Genomic DNA, 27,860 nt, shown 5'->3' on the forward strand with positions numbered 1-27,860 from the left:
CCTGCTCTCAGCTCTGGCCCAACCGAGAGCTGCCCCTACGTGCAGAGAAAACTGTCTCCTTCTCTTTCCACGAATTTTTATTTTACTGATGAAACCTTTGCACCCAATAATAAAAATGCAATGTCTGGCGTGGGGGGTGGGGGTGGGGGGCTAGCAATCAATGGGCTTGAGTGCCCGCCTCGTGGCGCCCTGTGCGTGGCAAGAGAGGAATGCAGCAGAGCTGGGCGGGCTGGGCCACAGCCGTTCCTCACTCTGATGTCGCAGGGGAGCGGAGTCCAGGGAGCCTGGTTGCGTCCGCACTGCAGCTGGTCACCCACCTGCCTCCTGGGCTTGTCCGGCGTTTTAACTTTGGCCCTTCTGTTGGGAGAAGAGTTCCCTGGGGTCCACCGACAGCATCTGTACCATGCACAGCCCTTCGTCCACCGCGTATTCTCACCACGCGCCCCGTCACAGTGGTTACAACCTCCAGCGCTCTCCTGCTGTGAGGTCCCAGGGCTTAACCTTCTCTGCTGAGCTTGGTCACCTGTAGGGTACAGTTCACGATGCGCCATTGTCCAGCCAGCTTCTCCTTCCTGGGGTGTTACCACTGGGGGCTGTCAGTCAGCCAGCAGGGATAGCCTACAGCAGAGTCAGTTTGTTGCCTGCCTAGGGAAAATGTTAATTGTGTTCATTTTAATTTCATGATGGTGCCCAAATAGCAGGCTGAGGGGGACCCAATAACAGAAGAAGCTCAGTTAGATGGCAACCATCACTGCTGGGGCAGGAACCAGTAGCACAGGGGCAGGTGCATAGGTGCAAGTGACAGCAGGAGGTTTGGCACCGTTGTTCCTCCCCCGCCTCTGTCTCCCAAGGAGAGCCCAGCGACAGAAGACCTTCAGGGGGGTGAGTTGATAGGGACACAGCTCTTCCCCACGGACCCTAGAGAGAGGGAAGGGGACACGAGCACAGCGATACTCAGACTGAGGTTTGGGAGCTGCAAGTGGCTTTTTAATGCGTCTCCTGTGGCTCTTTGCAGCGGATGATATTAACACAACTTGTGACTTAATTATTAATCAATCAGGATGCTTTTACTAGCTTAGTAACCACCTGTAGTTGATAACATAATAACACTTGGCCAGTCATTTTGCTGTGAGAATACTATATATGTATATAAACTAAATCTCTCCCCGCCAGACTGTTTAAATCTGAATCTATAGCACTGCAGTAAATGAGATAATGAATTCACACCACTGTGGCTCGTTTGGGTCGCTAATTTGGCTCCTGAACCCCTGAGGTCTGAGCATCCCTGCAACAGAACAAGTGGCGAGGATCTTATGGGGAAATAACTGTTCAACTCGGGCCCGATTGTCTTGGGTCAGACCAGAACGGGCCTGGAAGGTGACTCTGTGAGGGAGTGCACACGAGGCTGGAGGTGTGTGGAGGGCAGTAGGGTCACAGGAAGAGAGCGACTGGGTGGGCCAAGCGAGTGGATGTGCCTGTGTGGGTGGGCGGAAGTGGATATAACTCTGAGGGTGGGTGGGGGTGAAAGCTGGAGTGGGCACCTGTTGGTGGGGAGGTTAGGGGCTGGGAGAGGAGGTGGGGGGGGGGGCGAGACGAGCGGGAAGAGTCAGTGGATGTGTGAGGAGAGGGATGGGGGAGAGCATCCATGGCTGTGAGAGCACGAGCCAGTCAAGTGATGCAGTGCGAAACTCAGGCCAGCAGCCTGTCCCCCTCCACACCTTACCTGGATCAGGACCATCTCTGCAGGTTGCAGCTATTTTTCCACAGCTGGTTTTTAGTTATCTTTACTGGCCTACAAAGAATTGCGCGCAGGGCAAGGAGGCATTCAGTCAGACAGAAGCCTGGTGGCCTCAGACACGGGTCAGGCCAAAAGCAGTTGCCCCAAAGGGCTCAGACATGGCCGTCTGGGAGCCCCGCTGCCTCGCTGAGGGCAGCAGCGAGCACCATCTGGCTAGCACAGAGGGACTCCTCCAGGCCTCCAGAGGGGGCTGCCTCCAGAGAAGGACAATTGGTGGAACATGTTAATGAACGCACACTGGAGCCAGGGGAGTGTCTACATTAGGGCTCCCAGTAGGTGTTAGCAAGAGAAGCCATTTGTCACTAAAATTCCCTAATCTAGGCCAGGCCTTTCAAGGCCCCTTGTGGCCTAGGGAAACTATGTTTCTGCTTGTGCAAACACCATGCCTATGTTAGACTGACTTCCCCCGAATTTCCCACAACTGCTACTCGCAGCGAAGTCCCACCAGTCATGGCGCCTGGGAGAGTGTCCGTGTAGACAGACTCCCAGCCGCCACTCTTGTGGAGACTTGCTCGGAGCAGGCTTAGTCACTATGGTGGTTAAAATGCTGACAGCCTGCCTAGACTAGAGCCCTTCCACTGGCAGACCATACAGCGGTGGTAGCAATGGTGGGAAACGGTAAGCTGATGTAACATAGGCCAGGCCTTAGAACCACATCCAGCCTGTCAGATCTGCCAGGGCACTAAAATGCACAGTAGAATTGACTCTGTCCTTGAAAGTTAACTTCTGTTGTGTGGGTGTGATGAGGGAAGGTCACAGCCTTCTGGGTCTGGATTTAGCAGTCGTTCGATAGCTGTCAAAAGCAACGCGTCCAAAACAATCCCGAAAGAATGATGGCACAGAACTGAAAGGATCAATTCAGTTCAGAGCCCTGCGTTTTGCCTGTAGATCATTTTACTAGTAAATCTAAAATAATTTTCAATGGAACTTCAACGGTGACAGTGAGACTGGGTTTTAATGATAATCTGAGATACTCCCCAAAAAAGAGAAGCTGGGAACCTGGTTCTTCCAATGGTCAGAGATTCTGCCTCTCTTGGCTGGGAGCTATTGTTTTACCTCTTTATTGTGGTGACATGTCATTGTTTATTAACATCCTATCAGCTTTAACACACTGGGCTTTTCAAGGGAAAGATGTTGATTAAAATGCAAACACAAATGAAATGAACTGGTTCTACGGGAGGGGGGGCGGGGGAAGCAGCATCTGTGTTTTCCATTCAATTACATTAGATTTAAAGGCTCTCTCTTAATGTGGAGAAGCAGTGACTGCCAAGTATTAAGCGATCCTTAAAGCCTTTGTCTGGTGCTGGATGCCAGAAAACTGAGGCATAGTGCTTGTGCCATGTAGCCTTCTTTTCCTTGCCACACCGACTCGAAATGAGTGTTACATAAACATAATGTAGACCAGAGCTGCTACTGTAATGATCGTCTACATGTGTAATGACCTACCAGCACCGTGTGGGGGCAACATGGCTAGAACTCAGGACTTTCAGCTCCAAAGCCTGGGCTTCTACCATGTTCCCAATAAGTAACTTGGTTAGCTGGTAGCTGTAGTAGGCTCTTATCCTCTATGTGGATCGGCCACCAGAGGGGAATATGTTGCTCATACCTAGTGTGTTACATTTGAATGTAATTTCTGGTGCAGCTGTGCCATGCAGGTGGTACCAAACGTAAATAAAACCCATGAGCATGAACCATTAAATAGTTCCCTTCCCCTTCACACCGACTCGCCTTTCACAGAGTGCAGACATCCTCGTTAGTGAGCCCTGTGATCTGAGCGATGGCTATGGATTCTGTGTATGCGTGGCTTTCAGAGACCATGGACCTCCTCAAGGAGCGCCTCTTGGGCTTTATCTTGGAGAGGTTGATGCAGTTCTTCTGGCGACTCCTCAGGTACTCTTTGTAATTCTTGGAGAGCAGCGTGTAAAGGAAAGGGTTAATGCAGCTGTTGCTGTAAGCCAGGCAGGTCACGATGAAATTGATGTAGATCATGGTGGTGTTGGTGAGATTCTCTGGCTTGTAGTAGTAGATGCTGAGCAGCTGCCAGAGCCAGAAGGGTATGAAACAAACCCAGCAGGTGAGGATGATGCTCAATATCATGTACAGGATGCCCCGGTTCATTTCCCTGGTGGTGAAAACAGCAGTCTGAGATCTCTAGTATGTCCTGGCCAACTTAATGTATAAGTAGCCGATGACAAGCCCAGGGGCCAGGATGCAGGTGTCAAAAAGGATGGTGAGGTACACTTTGTAGGTCTCTATCTGCCAAGTGGGGTGGCACATGCGCTTGGTCACCCCGCCCTGGTCGCTCGTCCTGAGGTCTATGAGGATCATGGTTGGGAAGGCAAGAAGAAAGGACATCAAGCAGGTGACAGCCCTCCGGTAGTCTCTGGATCTCCCAATAGTGTCTAATGGCTTGACTACAGCTACACCTTGACTACACCTTTCGGTGCTCATGATGGTGAGGATGAAGATGCTGGTGTGCCTGGTGAGGAGGTCCAGGCAGAACAGGACCCTGCAACCCACATCTCCAAAGTACCAGTCCTTCACGAAATATGTGCAGACCACGAAGGGAATGGTCGACAGGTACAGGAGATCTGCCAGCGCCAGGTTGACAATATAAATGTACATCGAGCCAGTGAACGTCATGGAGAGATTCACGACCACCAATGTGTAGATGTTGCCAACTGTGTCCACCAGACGCATCACGGCCAGGATGCACCCCAGGAAGGAGGTGACCAAGACATCACTAGTGTCAGCGAGGACTTCAAACGTGGCATTGGCATGATCCATGGCGTTCTTAGGGTGGCAGGGCACAGAAGTGCATTGACCCAGCTCCATCTCTCTGCGATTATGGATTTTTCCAGCCCCAGAGCATCATAATAGATGCACTTAACTGTGAAGATGTCGTGTTGAGACGCTGTCGTCAGACGTGCAGACAGATTCCGTGCAGCTGAGCAGACAGGGCTGCGTTAGATACAAAGGTCCCTGTCACTATAACAGCATCATTCTGATTTTTTGCCGGTGCCCACAAATTTACAGCCTCTAAAAAAACAATTGCCACTCTCCCTCAGCGGTATGTTGTTTCACCCTGCAGAAGACAGCCTTCAAGGACCACAGATGGAAGTGAAGATAGGAGTCCATTATCTGCAGACAGCTGTCTTCAAGTCCAAAGGCTAAAGCCCCTAACGTATATTAAAGCTGTGGCTGGCAGATAGATGGGGAAGCGATCACTCTGCTGGAAATAATCCTGGTGCAGCTGCCTGTCCAAGCAGTTTTCCTTCCCCTGAAAATTCAGGCGTTTATTTACTCTGATTGCCTTCTAAGTGGTCCTTGTGACCCTGGGGGCTTTTAAGTTGTCAGCAATTGAACTGAAGCTGCGAGCAAGAGTTGCTCTTCTCCTGACCTGTCCAAAGTTCCGTGGCATGTTTTCTGCTTTAGCCTTTGGACAGATAAACAGTGGCCCGAGTGCTGTGCAATAGGAGCTGATAGCCTCCCAGAGACAGAGAGGGAGAGAGAGATGTGAGGGTGATCTGCTCTCCTTGCAGATGCTAGAATGTAAATCGGAAGCAGTGTTGGTTTAATTCCAAGGCAGATCTTAGCTGCTGTTAACAAAGATAAGGCTGGACCACTGAGGGGTCCCTGCCAGTCCTCAATGAGGTGGGTATTAGGCTCTGGGCTGAGAGCAGAGCTGGGATGATCTGTTCCAGCAGACTCCTCTCTCTCCCCATGCTGGTAAATCCATGCATTTTCCAAGAGCTGGAGCTGGAGAGACGTGGGATCTGCTGCTCTGACAGCCCCCCAAGAGGTGGGATTTGTCCCTTTTCGGAACAGAGAAGAGGAGGTAAAACCAGCACTGACACATTCTTCCCACGCGGATGCATGCACACACCCGGCGGCACCTGCTCCCTTAGCAACACTGGGTGTTGGGCTCTGCCTCTTGAAATGTATTTCTACAGGGAGATCTTTGCTCCTTTCTTTCTAGGCTCTTGCACTGTAATTTTAATTTTGCACAGCTCTTCCTTTGTGCTTCAGGGGGGCGCTGAGAGGCTAATGCCGCTGTGCAAGATGCACATACCCTCATTTGATTTGGGCATGGTGGGGGGCTATTTTTAAACCTGCTGCCTCTCTCAGGATGGAGAGGTATTGAACCAGCAGCTGGAACATGTATTCCAGGAAAAGTGAGCAGAGAAGCATGAAAAGACCAAAAGAAAATGCTGTCTAATGCCTCATTCCTGTAATAGGAGGGCCATAAAAATCAGAAGAAAGGGAATGGCATAACCCTAGCTAACAGTGGCATGAACAAAGTGTGATCACTTACATTTCCACAGTGCCTTTTATAACAAAAGATTGCCAGAACAGATTAGATGAAGATCCCCTTCCTTTGTGATGGAGTCACCTCTGGGGTGGAATGCATCAGCTGCTTAGCAGCACACAGCAACAGCATGTAATTGTTTAGGAGAGGAAGTGAAGAATAATAATGCTGGATCTAATTGCCGCGGCTGTTTAAGCACATGGTGTGTCATTATCCCAGTTTGTATTTTGGCAGGATACTGCCGCTCCCAACTCTGGCGAGATGGTCTGGGGCATCCTGGGGGAGTCCGCCCGAATGAAGAGAACCCCCTCCCCCTGCAGCAAGTCCCTGACACTGAAGCAGTGCTGCTGTTGCTCCACATTAGCACTGGTGCTGAGGAGGCCTTGAATGCACACGGGCAAGGAAGAGGTAAGAACTGCATTTCTCCCACGTGTATTGATTACGGCATGAATCTTTCAGCCACATCCTACATACAGGCTGAGGCCATCCGATACAACCATGCTTTGGCCATTGTCTCAGTGAGTCCCTCGCACTTACTATATAATATCGGGGATCCCTAAAAGGTACGTTGCCCTCACTTGGTGTGGCATCTATGTAAGGATGGAAGAGAACCCCAGAAATTCCTTAGTCACTGGTCAGCTACGTAATAAATATTACAATTGTTAAAGCCACAGTGGCAGGTTGGGTTTACAAGACATCCTGGGTACTGATTTAAAGTGCAGCTCTGCTCTGAGGAGTGACAGTAAAAATGGCACCATTGCATCTCCATCGGGTGTCGGTAATTCCAGACCAAACAGAGTCACTTTAAAGGTAAGAAGATTTGTTTTTCCTTAGCTGCCAGTCTGAGATCTGACAGCCAAGCAAGACTGATTCTCTCTCTCTCTCTCTCTCTCTCTCTCTCATATACTACACCCATCTCTGTAGTATCCGAGCACCTTCCACTTAAAATCAATAGCAATAGCAAAGCCCTTAGTCGACTTCCTGGAGTCTGTAGCACTTTCCCCTTTTTGGAGACAAAACTTCTGGGGGCAGGATTTTCTTTTAGCTGGCCTTCAGAGGTAGAAGCTGTGTCCATGTTGTAACCTTCTCATACATTGTTGCCAGGGAACGGTGGTGCAGACTGTATCAGGTGCTTGGTGGAATCTGTGCTATCTCCATTACAAAGCTGTAACTCACCAGAACTTAGCAAGCAAGTCTGCGGATGTTGCATGAGAAGGCACAGAACCCAGCTCCTCTCCTCTGGCTGTAGTGGCTCTAAACGGGTGTAAGGCTGCTGTGGTCTCTGGAGTTGATAGTTGTGACTCCGGCTAGGAGCTGGGGGAGAACCAGACTTTGTTTTGCAGGAAAATCTGCAACACTCAAACGAGATTTCCCTTCAGAACGGGGGGGGGAGGGGAGGTGGAATGGAAATTTCCCATAAAACAAAATTTTGGAAAATAAAGTTAATCTTGGGTCGATTGAAACATTTTGTTCCAGTTTCCAACATTCTTGTCAAAGTGTCAGGCCACATTTACAAGATAATTTTTTAAAAAAAATTCTAAATCAAAAGTTGTTTTGAAATGAAAAATCAAAAACGTCCTGAAAATCTCAAAATGGAGAGCTTAGACCGTATCGATCATTTTTAAAACATTTCCCCCCCGATGAAATTTTGTTGACATCGACACATTTCCACAAAACATTTTGCTTTCAGCCAATCGGCATTTTCTGACAGGATATCGTTGTCGTGAGCTCAGCTCTGCCAGGATTTGCACAGAGCTGCTGTGTTAGGAGGTCCCAGTTTTAGTCACTTCTCAGTGTTGGAGCTGAACTTCAAGGGGCCTGGTTTGAATCTGCAGCAGACGGGTCTCAGCTTTTCCCCCAGGCGCTCCAACCCACCCAGGGTTTCTTGTAGTTTCCAAGGATTGTGATGGTGGGGTCATGGTGCAAAATCCCAGACTTTGCTTAGGTACTGCTCAGGGTATGGCTGGTGCTGGGAGAGGGCACTGTGGGTGGGAAGGGTGCCCAGGGCAGGTGCTGGGCAGGGCTTGTGCTTTTGGACAGGGGGTTGCTGCTGGTTGTTTCTCATCTCCAGCCCCACAGCAGGAGCAGCCTCGGGGGATGTCTACACTGCAGCTGCAAGCCCACCTGATTCCCTAGGTGTGAGAAGCCAAGCTGTGATGTCCGGCCGGATGGCTATCTTTAGCGTGCTAGCTTGGGCCCCACTAGCCCAGGTTGGTCTATCCAGACTGCAGCATTGACTTATCCTGGGGCAACACTTGGTCTGCGCGCCAGGGAGCGGCGGGAAGGAGGGCTGGGGAGCTGGCTACTCTGGGAGTGCAGGAGAAGAGACCAGCAGCTGTAGGAAGTGGGGGATGGGGAGGGAGCTATTACTCCCCTGCCCCAACTCCCACAAGGTTTTGCTTTTCCTTCTCACTGGGTGAGGTGTAATCCAGCAGGCAGCCTCTGGTGACCCACCTGCAGATCTTCCCCCCTCCCCCCCCTCAGAATTCCTGACCAAGCCCAGGGCTACTGGATAGGAAATTATTACTGGTTTGACCGTATCACCCAGGAGCTCCAATCCCAGCCCAGGCCCCATTGCATTAGGTGCTGTGCAAACGCTGAACAAAGAGACAGACAGTCCCCTGCCCCGAAGAGCTCGCAATCGAAGTCAAAGGTGGAACCATCTGCCAGCAGCTGGATTTTCCATGCATAGACTTTTCTGAACACCGTCTCCTTGCGGGCTCATCCTGTGCTTGGAAGCCAGCAAGAAGCACGTTGACATGTTCTGGCCAGTGGGCTCCACCCCAAAGTAGCAGCCGGGCTCCGTATCCGCAGCTGTAACCGACGGCAGGCCCAGGAGGAGAAGCTTTACATTCTTTCTAACAGCAAATGCCCTGCCCGGTCTCCCAAGTGGGTGGCCGGTCTGTGCATGAAGCGTATTGCAAAGTAGCTTTGCCGTGCACTGAGTGGAGGCCCTGCTTCTTCCGTAGAAAGGTCTGCAGCTTCTGCTGCTGCCAGGCTCCCTGAAGCAGAGGCATCGCAATAGCCCTGAGGCTCTTCCTTTCTCCTGGGATTTCATCGCTTCAGCCTGCAGGATGCGCTCGGACACGGGGCTGTGGCCGGAGGGAAGTTCTCATGCGGTGAGTTAATAGGCTCAAGTTTCAGTTATTGTGCAGCAGTCAGAACGTGCCGCTGTCTGCAGTGCGCCGTTGTCCTGTGCTCTAGGCCAGTGGTTCTCAACTGCGGCCCGCTGGGTGCTTGCAGCCCAATCAGCACACAGCTGCGGCCCGTGTGACATCCTCAGGGCCATCCAGGTAGTATATCTATCGCGTGGATGCGGCCCACGTAACGCAGAGAACCGCATATGCGGCCCACAATGGTAAATTGGTTGAGAACCCCTCTCCTAGGCAATTAACCTTCCCCGGGCTCAGGCGCTCTGGCGTTTGTTCATTACTGGAGGAGAGCCAGCTTTGTCCACCAACTGGGGCTCTTTGGGTCTGTTCCATCTGTCTGCCACAGGGCTGAACTGAACCCCCTGACATGAGCTTGGGCTTGTTGTTTGATTTATTCTTTTGCCAGGCCTATCCATGGCTCTAGGTGCGCTAACCGGTGCTGAGCTCTCTGCTCACTCCAGGGCTGACACCACTGTCACCACTGGCCCCTTTCTCGATGGACTCAGCAAAGGGCCATAAATGGGCCATGAAGAAGGACCTATCCTGCCCCCTAGAGCTGGTCCTGCCTGCTCAGGATTGAGGCACACACATGGGGGGAAGCTAGCACTCCTCACCCTGTCCCCCGATCGGTGGGGAAAGAGGGGATTTAGCTGCCAGTGCTATGAACTTGTTGTTTTTTATGGCTCTGGATGCTTACTGCTCTCCAGTCAAAGTGCAGCCGTCCCATGCTCTAGTCACCCTTGACGACCTTTAAAAATATACGAATAAATAGACCCCTCAGATCAAATCAAACCACATAACAAAAATCTACCTCTCTTAGGTATCTACATGGCCCCCTTACCCGAGTATCTGAGCACCACACAATTGTCAGTATATTTATCCTCGCAATACCCCTGTGAGACAGGGCAGTACTATTATCCCATTGTACACATGGGGAAACTGAGGCACAGAGCAACTAAGTGACTTGCCCCACGTCTCACTAATGTCCAGATTAACCAACGTGCGCTCGGTGCCCTGGCACGGGGTCCCCACCTCAGGAGGGCCCCCTATCACCAGAAAAAGAAACAGCAGTGGCGGCAAAGCCCTGAGTGGCACCAGGTCACAATGCCACTCACTCCAATCTCGCCCACACGCATCCCCCTGCTGGGACGGAGGGGTGGCTGGGCCAAACCTGAATGAGTGGTGCTGTCATCTGGCACTTGGCCCACATGCTTCTACCATAACCACCAAAACATCAGGCTCGCACTGAGTCCCATAGCGAAGAACATCTGTGCTAGGGGGTGAGTGCGGGGGGGGGCGGCTATCTCACGTTGGCTATCCAATTGAAGGAAGATGGGGGGGGGCCAATTTCCATAGTGCACAGCACCCCAAAATTCTTTCATCTGGGCCTGGTCACACAGAGGCTGTAGCAGAGCCGGCAATTGAAACGGGCTTGCCTGTGGTGGGGGCTAGCACCCTAACCCCTTCCCCACACCATTCTTCTTGTGGGCTGTGCACTATGCTCTGAAAGTTAACAGCCGGGGAAGTTACGGACTCTGGAGGGGAAGGAAGTTGCAAAGGAAAGAAGGAAAAAAAATAACTAATCCTTGTATAATTTATGAATCTGAACCTCTTGGGGCAGGGGAAATCATCTGTTTGGCTGGACAGATTCGTTTCTGCCAAGAGGACAAGCCCTTTCAAGGATGAACTTGCACTGTGAATAGGGTGGGGGAAGGCACACGGGACGTGTTGTGTTTGTCAACATTTGTGGCTCGTAACAGCTCTCGGCTGTCCCTCTCTGCCCTGCCTCAGTGGAATTCTAGCACCAGTAGCTCCATATGCCCGCTTGCAGCTCTCACTAGTACACTCAAGGCTTTCTCTTTGAATGAGCACAACACATCCAACCCTGTGCAGAAATATCCAGCTATAATTCACAGTGTGGCTGGACGGCGAGAGAGAGGCAGAGCCTTCAGCGAGCGCTGCCCACCCAGCACTGCATTGGCACCTCTTCATTCTGCAGGCGTCCAAGGCGCACTGCCCTCTGCAGAGTTGACCTTCCGGCTGAGGGGTTGGCATTGATTTTTTTTTCCCCCCCGGTGCCTTTGAAACCTTTCTGGGGCTTGATTCCCCACCTGTCTCGTTGGCAGTGGCTCTGGCCTCAGCAGAAGGGGCTGCCTCTGCTGAATGAGGGATGAATCCTGGCATGTGCCTAGTGCTGGTGTAGCTTAGTTGGGCCTGATGGGGACAACATGGGTTGCTGGTCCCTGCTGCTGGGGAGAGCTGATGTTCAAAGCCGCATTTGTGAAACCCTTTTCCTCATTTCAGCCCACATCCCTGTCAGCCAAAGGCTGGAGTATGAATCACTGAGCCCCGGCAGAGCTCCTGTAATCCTTCTCTGCTGCAACCGGGCAGCTTAAATCACAGGCTAAACCCTCGCGTTCCCGCGGGCAGAGCCATTGTTCCCAGGCCCTCTGCTCTGCTGCATTGTTCCTGTAACAGCAGCCACTGGACTTACTGGACCCTGAGTGTGGCCCAGTCAGTGGAGCCCTGGCCTGTGTCATAAAGAGCAGCCTCTCGGTAGACACCTGTATGCCCGGGCCTTGGTCCCAGCTCGATGTATGGCTGGCTGCAGAGCAGAACGGCGCATATTCATGGGAGATTGGCACGTACAGCAACGGGGCAAACTCCTGTGGGTCTTTGGCCAGGCACACACCTGTCAGGCCTTCCCCACCAGCCCCAGCATGGCTGTTTTCCTACCCATGCCCCCTCTGCCATGGCATAAAGCCACCTGGGGGAAGTATTGCCACTGCATAGTAACTCACTGCCCAGAGCGGGGAGCTAGCCACATAGAATAAAGTGTAATGCTCATGTATAGGGGCTTCCACCTGCTCAGGGGAAGAGCCAGGAATGACCATGGCTCTTCCCCTGAACTGCCCCCACCAGGCCTGACTGTTGGCTCTCCTCCAGGGGCAGGGATGGGGTCTATCTGAGCATCCCCCACCACACCAGTCAGCTGAGCCAAGGCTTTTTAGCAACAGCCCCTCCTAATAGCACCCAAGCAAATAAATATCCCTTGGAGCAAGCGATGGGCATGCTGAAGATGCAAGCCATGTTAGACCCCTGCAGCCACAGCTACAATGTAAGAGCAACCACTCTGTGTCCTCAGTGTTCGATCCAGCATGAGCTGCGTTCCCCAGCAGCAAGAGAAATACAGGAGCCTCAACTCTTGGGATGGATGTTTAATGGAGGCATGAAAACGAGATGCCACCGAAAGATGAGACACCGCCAAAGATCCCGGATCCCTATTGGCAGAAAGGAGTGCTCTCAGCCTTATATGGTCAGGTCTGCTCACATTTTGTTGAGCAGACGGTGGTACAAAGTATGGATGGGGCGGATCGGAGGGGGAAACAGGAAAACCATCAAGAGAAACCCTCCTGGAACAGTCCCATTGAATTGAACAGGAATGAAACCACTGGGGAGATATAGAAATCACTCAAAAAAAAAAAAAAAAAAACCCCGAGAGGATTTAATAGACAATAGGACCTCAAGTGCTTTTCTACAGGGTTTTTGATGCAGCCTATAGAATTATGTAGCAGTGATAACATTCTCTATTACTATGTATAGGTTGCTTCAAAAGCCCTATAGAAAGGCGGTAATCCTCACTTGAATCCTCTAGGCGCCTTCGCAAGGAGGGGAGTGGGAAGTAAGGGTGAAAAGAATGCCCACTGAAAGGCGCCGATGTGATTATAATCTTCTGTGGACAGGCTCATTGAAGCTGAACTGCTGTGAGATGCTTAGGTACCATGGTGACAGGAGTCTTTGAAGTACCGTTGAGAGATTCTGTAGGATGCGTCCTTCCCACAGAGACAGGTAGGGGGCAGTCCAGAGCCATCCACGCCAGAGCACTGGGCCTGCCTGTCCTGATTTTTGGGGTACATTTAGGTTTTATTCCTGCTCCAACTGGAGCATCTCGGCAGCTCTGATTAGCAGTGAACAGGGTTGCTTTGCCCTTCAGTGCTCTTTTAGGGGAATTCTTCAAAGTGCTTTGTAACAAAGGAAGCCTTGCAACAGCCCGGCAAAGTGGGTAAGCACTCGATCCCTGTTTGTAAAATGGGGAAACTAACGCTCACAACCCTATCATAGCAAAGAGAGCATCCGTGATCAGCACTAGGATGCAGATCTTGAAGCCAATGCAATAACTCTTTAGTTGCTGGGAAATTATCCAAATGAAGGCCAAAAAAAAAAAAAAATCCACCCTTAAGTGGACATCTTTGGTCCCTGCCCCTGGAGGAGCTACCCTAGGTTTCTAGTGTTTTTGATTCAGCCTGAAATTCACCATGTACACTCACCTCTGCCCTTTGCCTGTAGGGAGACTATTCACAATGGCAAATTAACCATCGCAAACTGAAACTCCTCAGCTGTTAAACTGTTCCCCTGCTCCTGATGTCAGTGTAACATGGCAGAACAAACGTGGTTATTTTCATAATGTGACTCATTGTAGACGGATTGTTTTCCAAGGAGGATTTTTTTTCTCTCGAGTCTATCCAGGGTTTCCCAGTGAAAAAGCAGCCCTGCTGTTTAAATCACTGGTTATGAAATCACGAAGCAGAAACAGGAGAGAAGTGGCCTGGATAGCATGTCCTGCAGAGATGGATGGATAGATGGACGGACATGAGCATTGCAGAAGAGGCCTTCATTGGTGGGAATTCATTGTGTGGAACTGACCATGTTCTGCCACAGAACAACAGCCAGCACAGAGAGGAGAAGCCAGCATCTATTCCTTCTTGTGCATCATCAACAGGATACTCAGTGAGCTCTAGTGAGTTACCCTTTTGGCAAGCCCTTAGAGGTTGCACAGACATCAAAAAGGACACAGCCAAATGGCAGTGGAGTTGCCGAATTGATGGCCCGAATTGTCCTGCAGAACTCTTATTACAGGTGATGCTGCATGAGATGGAAAGAACCCAGCTTGACCCTCAGATCCCAGGCTGCATTAGCAAAGTTGGCTGTTAAGAGGAAGCAAATCTCTTCCTCCTTTTAAACAAATCACAGCTTGAGCTGGAGTCAATGAAGAATAATAAACACGGAGCCCCAGAATGCCGGTCCGAGTTACTTTTCGGAGTGAAACCACAGCTCTATAGCTCTAAAAGAGCTGACGCCCATGCAAGGCAATGTTGCCTGCAAGTGTCACCTCTGCCAGTCAGAGTGTGATGACATAAACCATGTCTTTCTCTCTGGAAGATTAAATGCCACTGTTGGATTAAACAGCTTTTGTGGATTAGTCTCCTCTGCTCAGCTCAGCTGACAGAGACAGTAGCTGGCTTTGGATTTCTTTTAACGTAAACTCTGTCAGACCCTCTTGGTGAGTCTTCGAATCCCCTTGCCTCCACCAGCACACAGAGCAGTGTGGTGTGTGCATGTAGATGACTCTGGGGGGCACAATCTAAAGGGGAGGACATGTGACTGCCCCATGTGTCTCCTCTGCCTAGCAGGCCCCGTCCTGAGCCCATCCCGGGGCTGCCACGTTCTGCCGCCCCACCAGACTTACCTGCAGGGGGCGCTCTGTCCTTCTCCTGCTGCGCCTCCCACCCCCCGCAATGTTCAGCCCCTCTCCCTGGCAGCTGGGGCGGGAGCGGGACAGAGCCGCTTCTCATGGCTGAAGCTGGCCACTCCAGCAGTGCAGCGGCTGCCTGAGAGAGCCTGGCTGGGGAGGTGGCGGGCTGCACTCCACCTGCGCTGGCTGCCAGGGACAGGGGCTGAATTGGCTGGAAATGTGCTGCGGGGGAGGGGAGACTTTGGCTCACTCAGCCCCTGTGCCTGGCAGCCGGGCCTGGCCACCTCCCCAGCCAGGCTCTCTCAGGCAGCCACCGCGCTGCACAGAGCAGCGACCCGGAGTGGCCAGCGTGAGAAGCAGCTGGTCCTGCCCCCTCCACTCCCTGCTGGGCCCAGTACAGGGGCAGGAGTGCCAGGGGGCAGGCACAGCGGGAGAAGGACTGAGCCCCTCTCCCTCCCTGCACTGCCCCTGGCAGGCCAAGCATAAATCTATGTGGCACTTGACCCGCATGCCCCCCCCACCCCCCCATGTCGTCTATGCGTGGGCATGATTTATTGATAATAGACAATTGCTCTGTCAATTGCCTTGGGCAGCATCTTGTTTTCTGGGCATTCTCCTATGAAAAGCTCTTCTCCTGCTCTTTGCTGTTCTCTCCTTCCTCCGCTGGATTTGCAAGGGGGTGTGGAGAGGAGTGAAAATGCGCAACCCGCAGCCCACATCTGGGAGCTTTTATGTCTCCCTTGGCACCAGCTGAGCACTTCCCTCCACTCTGGTATCTAATGGGATGTTTCACTGACAATCTGGCTCCTACGCTCTTCTGGTCTTGGGGAGGCACAGACAGGCCCCAGAGGGAGAAGAAGAGGGGCACCGATGCTGCTTCTCCTAATCCCCTCAATGATCCAAAGGTTCTGTGGCAAGGGCTCTTTGTTGGGCTAATGACCAATCAAGGCCCAGAGTGCAGACTGCTGGCCGGAGCAGACCCAAGGGAGTGGGAGACTAAACACTGTCAACCAGCACAGACCCTGGGCCAGAACCAAGGGGAAAGAGGAAACCAAATACTGCAGGAGGGACCCAAAGGTGATGGGTACACTCTGCCCTGCAGCAGGCCCAGACCCAAAGGCCCCCAAGGAAAGTGGGACATAACCCTGATAGCCCAAGCCTCAGGGGTGGGTCGGGTCTAACCGTGGTTGGCCAAGTGATGTAGTGCAAGCTTACATTAACAAGCGATCACTTTAATTGCATCCCTTCCAATATTTCAAGTGACCAGGTATGGCCTGTCTGCCCCCTGGAGACCAACGGTGGGGCGGCTGGGCCAGACCTGAGTTGCGCTGGGACCCTGTGCACCAGGCTGCAAGGCCACTTAATTTGGGGGCCCCTCACATTCTCTTTTCGGTTCTTGTGTGTCAGGGTTCTGGATTCCAAGAAATAAAGTCGTGTTATGTTGTGACCTTCCAGCAAGAGTATTTTCTGTTTTTATCTGACTTCTCTGTGAGCAGGCCATGAGCATAACAGGCCAAAGCAAAATGGGGTAGGAGGGATGTAAACACGGCTGGGACATGCCTATCTGGGGGGGCTACTAAATACCTCCATTTCCTGCCTCCAGTGGGCTCTAGCCATCATGAGTCCAGGCACAAGGAATGCTTAAGGCAACATTTCCAGGGTGGTGTCACAAAAAGATACCGGGAGGTTGCAAGATATGGACAAAAAGGGGGGGGGGGGAAGCAAAATGCAAGAATGCCAGAATATGTCCTAGTTGAAGTGTCTTCTGTCCCTGGGGCTGGCTGGCCTTGGCCCCCCACTCTGGGCATTGTGGTCTGGCCTCTGGCATATGGGATCACACCACCACTCACTCAAATTTAGCACGGTCACCCTCCTCCGTCAGGTGCTGCAATGTGATCCAGTGTGCCAGGGGCCAGAGCTGCTGCTGTGGGGTGAGTGCAGGGCAGGCTCTCTCTGCAACTCCACTCCCTCTCTGGTAACATAAGTGAGCCAAAAGAGGGTCTTGGCATGAAATAATTTGGGACCCATTACTCTAGGGCATTCCAGTTTCAAGAGGTACCTGTATGATGGCTAACATGAATTGGTGTATCCTGGTCTGTGGGGAGTTCGCTTCTGATGATACCCTTGGGCAGGTTGGGGGTTTGGGAAAGATTTATTTCAGGATATGATCCCCATCAAGTATGGATTGTAATTGCTTGATGATATCCGTATGGGTTCCGGTATGGTTTAGTAGGTGACAACTAGGGGTGTGTGATCAGTGCGTTTTTTCCCCTGTATTGAAGCAGGTTCTCTCAGGGCATTTGAGTGTCCTGTTGACTGATGCAGTCTCCTTGTTTAGCAATGGTGATTTTAGTGTGTTAAAGTGTGTATCCTGGACTTTCTCTTTGCATATTCTGTGGTACCTGAGTGCCTGGCTGTAGATAACAGATGTCTTGGTGTGTTTCCATTGTTGAAGCTGTTTATGGTGTCCAGGAAATTGGTGCTGGCGTGAGAATGTTCTAGAAAGAATTGGATGGGTGGGTGGTGGTGGTTGAAAATGTTGTGGAAACTTCTGAGTGAGTTTAGGTTGTCTGTCCAGAGGACGAAAATATCATTGCTGTATCTCATGTACAGCGTCGGTTTCATCTTGCATTTTTCCAGAAATTCTTCCTCAAGCTGGCCCATGGAGAGGTTGGGATATTGGGGAGTCAGCCTAGTACCCATGGCTGTTCCCAGGTTTGGACGAAGGGTTTGCTGTTGGATGTAAAGTTGTTCTGGGTGAGGATGAAATGGATGAGGTTGGTGATGTGCTTGGGGTGGATATGAGTGGTGTTCATTGTCTTGCAGATATCTGAGGCGGGCAGCAATGCTGTCACGGTGAGGGATGTTGGTGTGAAAATATTACCTCACCCACCTTGTGTCTCATATCCTGGGACCATCACGTCTACACCACCACTGCAAACAAAGAATTAAGCGTACGATTTTGTCATGGAGGTCATGGATTCTGTGGTTTTAACAGATGTCCAAGACTTCTTTAGATTCAACTTCAGCCCCGCTCAGGCTTTGGTTTCAGCCCAGCATGGTGGGGCTTGGGCTTCAGCCCTGCCGTGAGCATGCCCTGATGTTATACATTTTTACCATGACGGCTCTGTGAACTTTGCCTAACTTTACTGTGACAAAAATCATATCCATACAAACAGTCAATAGATGAGATGCCAGTACATGGTGCTTGAGATTATGTAACACAGTTCCTGGATTTTGTAGGGCCAATAAAACTCACTGTTGTGTGCTGCAAATGGTTTCTTCCGTTCAGCTTTTTATATGGAGTTCTTTGCACAGAAAGCTGCTCTGGCTGTGTGTTCAGACCAGTTTTGCAGACCCAAAAGTTACGGATGCAGAGCCAGGCTTGGGGTGCTTATCCAAGCTGAACTTCCAAAGCTTTGAGGCCGGTGACCTCTGGTTCCACCCCACTTCATCTCAGTGGAATCAGGTGTGGCTGATGATGGGGAGATGAGCGCACAGATTGGATCAGCACAGAAACATGGACCCTAAAGAGGACACTTCAAGCTTTTTGTTTCTTTGTCCCTGCCAAATATTAGTCCAATATTTCAGAAAGGAAACTCCGAATCCAGCCCCAAGAACTATCTCATTTGTCGCCCAGTAATTTCAGTTCCTTTGCTCCTGATCTTTTCTAATCAGGCTCATTTTTCTCAATTTGGATTTTGTTTCATCCCGCTGTACCGGGTGCAGAGTAAAAAGTAAAGTCTCCGGGAGCCAAATATTCGGAAACACTCTAACAGGCCCATAGTTAATCCCTCACCTGCTTATCTTAGTATTGGGTATAAACACTCCATTTACCTGTCTGTCTGTCCATTTCATTGCAACAGCTAGGCATTCCGGTTTCTACTAAGGAAAATACAAGCAAATACTAAGGCTGATTGTGTATGTGTGTGTATATCTTTCATCCCGAAGCATCTTTGCAGACACAAGAAGCCATACAGCATCACCATTCCTTCCTGCCCCGGGCTTGTTCCTCCTTGAAGCCCAGCCTGGTTATGTCCCTGCGTATGATGGCCTGCCGTCTAGTCGGTGGCTGGCTTCTAGGTCGGACTGACCTTGGTAGTGTCTGCATTATTTTCTGTGTCATCCTATTAGTTGCTTGTCTTCTCTGGTGTCCCTACTGTCGGAATCTTTTTGATCGCAGCCAATCCCATACTCTGACTTCCCATTCTACGCTCCCTCTAACTTCATTTGTCTGAAAATCATTCCACTCTACACCTGCCATCATTTGAAGAATGCTCATCTCCTCTGCCTCCAGCCTTCTGAGGTCTGTTTCCTTTCATGCAGCTGCTTCCAGACCACAGAGTAACACTGTTAGTATCCTAGAGCGGTAATGTTCACATTGGCACCAAATGCAATGTTTCTCTGTCCATAATTTCATCAATTTCTGAGCAGCCGATGGAGCTGCACAGTACCACTCCCTGTGCTGTCAGGGCTGCACCCTGCCCTGGCACCAGGGGCCGAGCCTTGCCTCGTCCCAGTGCTTCCTTCCCTGGTCTTAGCCTTGTGGTGCCAAGGCAGGATGCAGCCCTGAGAGCACAGGGAGAGGTACCATGCAGCTCCGCGGGTACCCCGTGCCCTGGTCCCCATGGAATGCCCCAGCATCCGGGCCGCTGCAGTCCCCTGTCTGCAATCTCCCCTCCCAGCTGCAGCACTGGGACTCCACCAGAGGTTCCCCCTTTAGGCAGGGATGCATGTGCCCCAGCTTATTAACTCCTGTGTGGGCAGCAGGTCCCTGGCCACAGGCAGATTTGCGGGGTTGCAACCAGGGAAGGCATGTCCCAGTGCTTCTTTCCCTGGCTGCAGCCCTACAAACCTGCCTTCCCCTTATTCCAGATAAGGGCAACTTTTTGCTGGGCACAAGAGGTAGCTAATAAGTAGAATCTACTGTATTGTGATCACTGCTATTGATTGATTACACTGAACTGTGCACACAGCCACTCTGTGCTAATACATCCTATGGGGGGAGGGATAGCTCAGTGGTTTGAGCATTGGCCTGCTAAACCCAGGGTTGCGAGCTCAATCCTTGAGGGGGCCATTTAGGGATCGGGGGCAAAAATTGGGGATTGGTCCTGCTTTGAGCAAGGGGGTTGGACTAGATGACCTTCTGAGGTCCCTTCCAACCCTGATAGTCTATGATTGTATGATTTTTGTCATCCCAACCCCCCTCTACCCACTCGTTTGTTTCATTCACCTGTTTATGTCTGTTAGCTGATGAGCTTTTGGGGGCTGGAACTTTCATTCAGTGTGTTTGTACAGCACCTAATGCAATGGAGCCCTGAGCTTCAGCTGGGGCCTCTGGCTGCTAGCGTCGTACCAATAATATTTAATAAATGTGCTTTGTGACTGACAATGGGTCTTAAGGATCAAAGCCACACAACACATAATTGGACTTGGCTCCATCAGTAACAGGCATGTGTCAGATTGTGGGGAGAGATGAGGAATATCCATTTCCCAGCAACATGATCACTGGACCTTGATTTAATTCCTTCAGTGTATTTCTTGTGTTCTGCCTGCCTACCTCCTCTAGACCTATATAGCTGCTATCAGTCAGATCAAATTAATTGACTGTACCGTAGTATTGTGACAGCATATGGTGTTAATAGATAAGAGTTTGTACTTCATGCAGTTTTCTCTAAGGACCTGATTATCCTGGCTGTCCTTGTGTAACACCGACAGACGCTGGTCTTCGGTGGGTGGGATCGAACCTGGGGCCTTTGGAGCTTAGTGCATGAGCTAAAAGCCATATGCCTGTTAGCTAAGTCTGTAGAGCAGACTCATTCATTTCTCTCTCTAAGTGGTCTCGGTGTCACTAGATGGGACATAACACCACACCCAGGAGGTGTGTGGGTTACACTTGTTTCTCCGGCCATAATAACCGGATCCAAACACCCCTGAACTTCGGGAAAGTTTGGATCCCACAACACACAAGATACTTCTGTGTTCCTCACTCCTCTGTGCACCAACATAGGGTGGAGGGGGGCGGGAATCTTGAAAGTAACTGGCAATTGGAATAGGTGGGCTGGGAGGAAGCACATGGCTTTTATATTACGAGAGCTGTAGAGTTCAGATTCAGAAATCTGGGTGTGTTTGGAGTGGGGGTTTTAGTTCAGTTCATAACAGAGATTGATCCCAGCCACCAAATCCAGATCCAGTTTGGATTCTGAGCTCCCCCTCATACAACCCGAAAAGGAAAGAGTGAGGAGTGTATACGTCTCTGAGCTCATCCCTCCCACCAAACATTCAGGGCTTTGCATTTGTGGTCTGATTACCTGGTTTCTGCTTGTTAGTTATCTACACTGCACTGCTGTGGGTTACCCCCATCCCTGCTTCTTCATACCCTTATTTATCTACCCAACTCACACCCCATCTGCTCGTGCTTCCAGACCCAGACCCCACACTCACCCATGCATGCCCGCATACACAGACCTGACCCTTGCAGGGAAGAAGTGTTAGCATGTGGCTAAAGCATAGGGCTGGGCGTTAGGGGATCTTGGTTCTATTGTCTCCCTATGTGATCTTTGGCAAGTCATGTAACTTCTCTGGGCCTCGATTTCTCCATCTTTAAAACGGGAATAACAACATGTACGTACCTGTTGTGAGGTTAAATTCATTAATGTTGGTTGACTTCTTTGATCTTCTCAGATGAAATGTACAATTCAAATATTATAATCAGACCTCTTTATCCTATATCTAGACTCCCATAACCATACTCTTGTACCCAGAGCCCCATTGTCACAACGAACTCCGAGCCTGTTCCAACACCCAGACCAACGTGCAAATGTGGAAAGGATAAACCTTCAATGTGCATCCTTGAAGGGAGGTTTGTCCAGCCCTATATGTTTACACAAGCATGTTGCTTTACCCTCGCCACTCTATCTTCATTTAGGGGCTTATCATTTTTTTTTTTTTTTTTTTTTGCAGTGAGGGGATTTATTGGCTGGCTATAATTTAGAGGGGCTGAGAAGAGGGCACGGGGAGTAGTTACGTCTCTGGCTTCTGCCCCGTTCTCTTTCACTCTGTCTCTGGACCTCGATTCGAAGCTCTTCATGCAGCCGCTCCTTGGCTCTCACCTGCTTTAGACTGCAGGTAAAACAATCCCCCCACCGACTTATCATTCACCTTGAATAAGTGATTGTAGTTCTTCTGAATTTCCTCGGGGCTGAGCTTGGAGATGTTGAGGATCTGCTGGGCCTCCTGAAGGCTGATCCCTGGGATGCTGGTGGCTGCAGCAGAAGGGGCTTGTCTTTGGAAGGAAGGCAGAGAACATCAGGTAACACAGAGATCTGTTCAACTGGAGACCTTGCCAACTGATTGATTTTCTTGATCCCGGAGCCCCACCTAGTGGATATACAGTAGTTTACAGAGTAACAGCCGTGTTAGTCTGTATTCGCAAAAAGAAAGGAGTACTTGTGGCACCTTAGAGACTAACCAATTTATTTGAGCATAAGCTTTCGAGAGCTACAGCTCACTTCATCGGATGCATACTTCATCGGATGCATACTGTCACAGTATGCATCCGATGAAGTGAGCTGTAGCTCTCGAAAGCTTATGCTCAAATAAATTGGTTAGTCTCTAAGGTGCCACAAGTCCTCCTTTTCTTTATACAGTAGTTTAGTTAGCGAAGCTGCCCTGAAATGGCATGTTGGAAAGGCAGCAGAGTAGAAATGAGAGGTAAGTGCTATAAAACCCCAGTCTGATGCAGTGAGTAATGGTAGCTACACTGTAGCCCTCTGGTGTAATCAGCACGTACTGCAGCAAAGAGTGATGTTAACAGCTGGGCCTAATCTCTCCAGATTAGATTAGAGCTGGGCATGGTGTGTGCCGATCTTGTGATTGCTTGACCTGCAATATCCCTGCTATCTCCTGAGCATTCACACTGCCCTGCCAGCACATCTGAGCCCTGACCTTCCACTCCGTTGCCTGGGCCCTCACACAGCTTTGCCAGTGAACATCAGCCCTCACCTGCAACACCTGCTGCTTGAAGCTCTGGGAAGAGCAGAAATAGTGCCGTGATTCTGTGCACGAGGCCAATGCCCATGAGTGGCGAGGTTTGAAAACACACTAGGATCATTTTCATTAGAGTCTTAAATGGGCTTTGAATTGCCTTCAGTTATTTACTGAATGACTTGCACTGAAAAAAACCCAAAAACCACAATCACAGAACTTTTCCTATTGCGCTGGCTGCATTTTTAAGAGGAGCCATAAAACAGTGAATTGGTTTCAAACAAGCCTCTGATAATGGGATGAGCTTTTAAGTACGCACAGCTATTTCCCAGTCTATTGTTCAAGGTGCAGCCTTTGCTACAGAATTACCTAATGAAAAGGGTCTGGTCTATGCTTAAAAATGAGGTTGACATAGCTACGGTGCTCAGGCGTGTGAAAATCCACACCCCTGACTGGTGTAGCTATGCTAGTGTAGATGCAACTAGGTTGATGGAAGAATGCCTCCTTTGATGTAGCTACCATCGCTCGGGGAGGTGGTGGTTCCTACAGTGACAGAAAACCCCTTCTGTTGCTGTAGGCTGCGTCTACACTACGGGGTTATGCGGGCATAACTACCACACCCACAGTTGTGCTACAATAGTCCCCGCAGTGTAGGCATGGCCCGAGTGGTAGAGGGATGTATTTCGTTGCTGATAATGCAAAAATCTCGATGTATTTAAGAAAGGTTGATAAATTAGATTTCGAGTAGATTAGAGAGAAGTCTGTTCAAGGCGACTTCTCTGCGCACTCTGTGGGCACTGCCATTTTCGACTGCATGGCCACCCCTCAAAATAGTTTCCTGCATCACTTGCCAAAGCTATTAAGTTAGCTGACAGACTCATTTACTTAAAACACCTATGACTCAGTCATGTGATACTTTATGTTGCTTGGATATTTAGACACTGTCCACTTGAAAATGAAATATACTATGTGCATTTATTCATGAAAGTTGATTTAAATAAGGAGCTAGCTATTCGAGCTAACCATGAAGCATTTTCCCATCCTGCAAGAATTTTCAAGAGGCTGAATGCTTTTCCCATCCCAAACTTAGATAAAAAGTTGAAATCTCAAATTTTCATGACTAAAAAATTTTAAAAAACCATATCTGGTCAATCAAAACATTTTGTTTCAATAGCCTTGAAATGGTTCATTTCAATTTTGACCTTTAATTTATTTTTTTACTTCACGTTTGAAACAAAAAGTTGCTTCGACCCAAAACCGTGCACGTTTTCATTTTGAAAATGTGGAAACCGGATGTTTTCTTCAAAAAAATTTTTTCCAAACATTTTTTGAAACCGCAACACGGGTCAAAATTGACTCTTTCCTGCAAACGGTTTGTTTAGATGAGTTGACATTTTCAGACCAAAAAAGTTATCATCTGCGGTCCCGCTGTCGACTAACCTATACATTTATAATGCTCCCATTACTCTGGTATCTAAATACTAATAATGACTGTGTGCTTGTATAGTACCTCGTATCCCGATGCACCTTACAAAGACTAATTAACCCTCAACGCCCATGTGTTCTGGCAAAAGCCAAAATCACGAAGGAAGTCTGACTCATAGGCAACTGCCTTATCTTTCTTCAGCAAGGCAGTCTTCCATTAACATCATAAGATACATTTAAAAATAGTGTTAGGGATCAGCGTGGAAATATGAATTGACCAGCAAAACGCAGAGCTGAGAGGTGAGGAAAAGAAACCTCAGAATTGTATGCTCTGGTTCTTACTGAGCTATGTGACGTGTGTGTGTGTGAGTGAGAGAGACTACAATTAACAAAAAAAGCAAGAAAATTCTAACAATCTGCCATCAACCCTCTTCTGCAGTTCATTAATCCACACGCATGTGAAAAAGAGAGAGTGAATTGTGACATCTGAAAAAACCCAAATGTCTGTACTGCAATTTTAGCCCTGCAGCCTGGCCTGACCTGCCCCCGCAAGCCAGAATCAGCTGACCTGGGCCATGCCGGGGAGTGGAGGGGGGTGTGTGTGTCTCTCTTGTATTGCAGTGTAGGAATATGGACTCTTGTCTCTCTCTCTAAGTTCTTATCATGTGTCCTTACCACACTATCCAGTTCTGAGAGCCCTATTCTCCTGCGGCAGAATATGAGTGGGACACCCATTAGAAAAAGGAGTGAGTAGAAAAGCATTGCGTGGGAAATTCATCTTGGGGGGGCCAAATGGGCTGAGTGTGAGATTCCATTGGAATGACTCCGTTTTGGCCATTGATTTAAAGGATCACTCTGTTTTGTCGTGCTCTGGCTGACATTCCAGCCAAAGCAGTGAAGATAGGTTGCTGTTTTGTTCGTTTCATTTTAGAGGTTTCGTGAGACAAAGGAACTTTTCCAAATGTTCTAGAGTTCTTTAGTGCCCTAATGTTCATCCATTCCTCCTTTACACAAGGACTGTCAGCAAGGGAAGGGTTTTGTACTTATGGAAATGTATGTTAAGAAAGCAATAGCCCTGTTGAGTGAGAGCCCCTGATCTTCACCACTTCAAGCAAAGCATCAGATTGTGGAAATGAGCTCAACATCTTGCCTAAAATGTAACGCAGAGGAAAGTCAGTCTGTTACAGCTCAGTGGAATGATGTGATCAGTGTTGCATGCTGTGCATTGGATGGATGGTTAATTACTAACAACTAGCCATGGGGAAGGGGAAAGCAAGGAGATAGGACACATGGGGGCATATTCTGCTGTCATTCTCCATGAGGAAATCCCATTAGCATTAGCCAGAATCCCATGTGTTGAATGAAGGAAGAATATACCCCCAAGAAGAAAAATTGGACACTCGGGTGTGGTGGCTTCTAGATGCCGTGGGACCTGTCCAGTTTCAGTGCAGTGGGGTGGAGGCAGGATTTGTAGAGGTGGTCCAGGGAGGTGCCCAGCCAGTGCATTCTGGAGCCCAGCTCTGTAGGGTTCCCTGCTGTACTGGGAACAGAGGAACAGTTGGTGAATCTATCACTATGTGGATCCTTCAGCCAATGCTCCCTGCAGAGGAGAGGATTCAGGACCTGCAGGACTGCTGAGCAGCTCTGCAACCTCCGTGGTGAGTATTCCTGAGAACCCCAGTCAGGTGAGCTGCAAGCTGGGGCCAAGGATTTGGGCCCAAGGAAAGAGAAGGAGGGGCAATCTTGGTGAAAGAGAAAAGAGAGACTAGAATTAAAGTGTAGAGGGGTGGGGGAAGGCGGAGACACAAAACAGGAAGGGAAGCGGGGGCGGGGGGGTGGTGCCGCAGCTGGTAGTGAAGCCAAGCAAAAGAGACTTTCCCCTACAAGAGAAGGAATGACCCAGTTAGGAAGGAATTTTCAATGCTGATAAATGCAAAGTAATGCACATTGGAAAACGTAATCCTAACTATACATATAAAATGATGGGGTCTAAATTAGCTGTGACCACTCAAGAAAGAGATCTTGGAGTCATTGTGGATAGTTCTCTGAAAACATCCACTCAATGTGCAGCGGTTCAAAAAAGTGAACAGAATGTTAGGAACCATTAGGAAAGGGATAGATGATAAGACAGAAAATATCATATTGCCTCTATATAAACCCATGGTACGCCCACATCTTGAATACTGCGTGCAGATGTGGTCTCCTCATCTCAAAAATATATTGGAATTGGAAAAGGTTCAGGGAAGGGCAACAAAAATGATTAGGGGTATGGAATGGCTGCCATATGAGGAGAGATTAATAAGACTGGGACTTTTCAGCTTGGAAAAGAGACAACTAAGGGGGGATATGAGAGAGGTCTATAAAATCATGACTGGTGTGGAGAAAATAGATAAGGAAGTGTTATTTACTCCTCATAACACAAGAATGAGGAGAGGCTGAGGGAACTGGGATTGTTTAGTCTACGGAAGAGAAGAATGAGGGGGGATTTGATAGCTGCTTTTAACTACCTGAAAGGTGGATCCAAAGAGGATGGATCTAGACTATTCTCAGTGATAGCAGATGACAGGACAAGGAGTAATGGTCTCAAGTTGCAGTGGGGGAGATTTAGGTTGGATATTAGGAAAAACTTTTTCACTAGGAGGGTGGTGAAACACTGGAATGCATTACCTAGGGAGGTGGTGGAATCCCCTTCCTTGGAGGTTTTTAAGGTCAGGCTTGACAAAGCCCTGGCTTGGATGATTTAGTTGGGATTGGTCCTACTCTGGGCAGGGGGTTGGACTAGATGGCCTCCAGAGGTCCCTTCCAACTCTGTTATTCTATGATTCTATGATTCTAACTAGGGGCTACCAAATCAAATTAATAGGCAGCAGGTTTAAAATAAACAAAAGGAAGTATTTTTTCACACAATGCACAGTCGATCTGTGGAACTCCTTGCCAGAGGATGTTGTGAAGGCCAAGACTATGAGAGGGTTCAAAAAAGAACTAGATAAATTCATGGAGGATAGGTCCATCCATGGCTATTAGCTGGGATGGGCAGGGAGGGTGTCCCTAGCCTCTGTTTGCCAGAAGTTGGGAATGGGTACTGGGGGATGGATCACTTGATGATAACCTGTTCTGTTCATTCTCTCTGGGGCACCTGGCACTGACCAGTCAGAAGACAGGATACTGGGCCAAGTGGACCTTTAGTCTGATCCAGTATGGCTATTCTTATGTTCTTCTGAATTAGAAAGGAAATGGAGAGGGAGAAATGGAGGGAAGGAATTTATTTTTTATAATTTCCATTGCAGTAGCCCCCGGTCAGGGCAGCATTGTGCACATGTAATGAAAGATGGCCCCTGCCCCAATCTTAGTGGAATGAGGAGGAGGAGACAAAGAACTGGAAAAGGAGATGGGAGAAGAGAGGCCACATTCAGCTGCAAATCTGCACCTAGAATGGTGTGTGCGCAAATCCCATTGATGGACAGGCTGTGAGTGAGAATGAAGCCAAAAGGGGATACCCTGTAGATCTGAGAAAGTAACTTGGCCCAGAGCCTCTAGGGGCAGGGAAAATTTTTTTTTCTAGTTGTTGCTGCTTTTGTTTTCCAGTGCCATAAAAACCCAAAGGGCCAGACTGTGCCCAGCCACCAGTAGGTGCACAGAAGGGGGGAGAGGGTACAA

At 49.5% G+C, this 27,860-nt stretch overlaps 1 protein-coding gene and 1 pseudogene across 1 annotated transcript in view; one reads left to right on the plus strand and one right to left on the minus strand.

Annotated features, from left to right (window-relative positions):
* Nucleotides 1-3,439: 3,439 nt before the first annotated feature.
* LOC141994359 (urotensin-2 receptor-like) lies at nucleotides 3,440-4,898 on the minus strand (annotated as a pseudogene).
* Nucleotides 4,899-9,114: 4,216 nt separating this feature from the next.
* RNF216 (ring finger protein 216) overlaps nucleotides 9,115-27,860 on the plus strand; it is a 132,481-nt gene continuing 113,735 nt past the window's right edge. The window contains exon 1 of the mRNA XM_074965149.1: nucleotides 9,115-9,226. The gene's annotated coding sequence lies outside the window, so the exon portion shown is untranslated. The remainder of the gene's footprint in view (nucleotides 9,227-27,860) is intronic.

This window comes from Natator depressus, chromosome 10, assembly GCF_965152275.1.
Source record: "Natator depressus isolate rNatDep1 chromosome 10, rNatDep2.hap1, whole genome shotgun sequence".
NCBI lineage: Eukaryota > Metazoa > Chordata > Testudines > Cheloniidae > Natator > Natator depressus.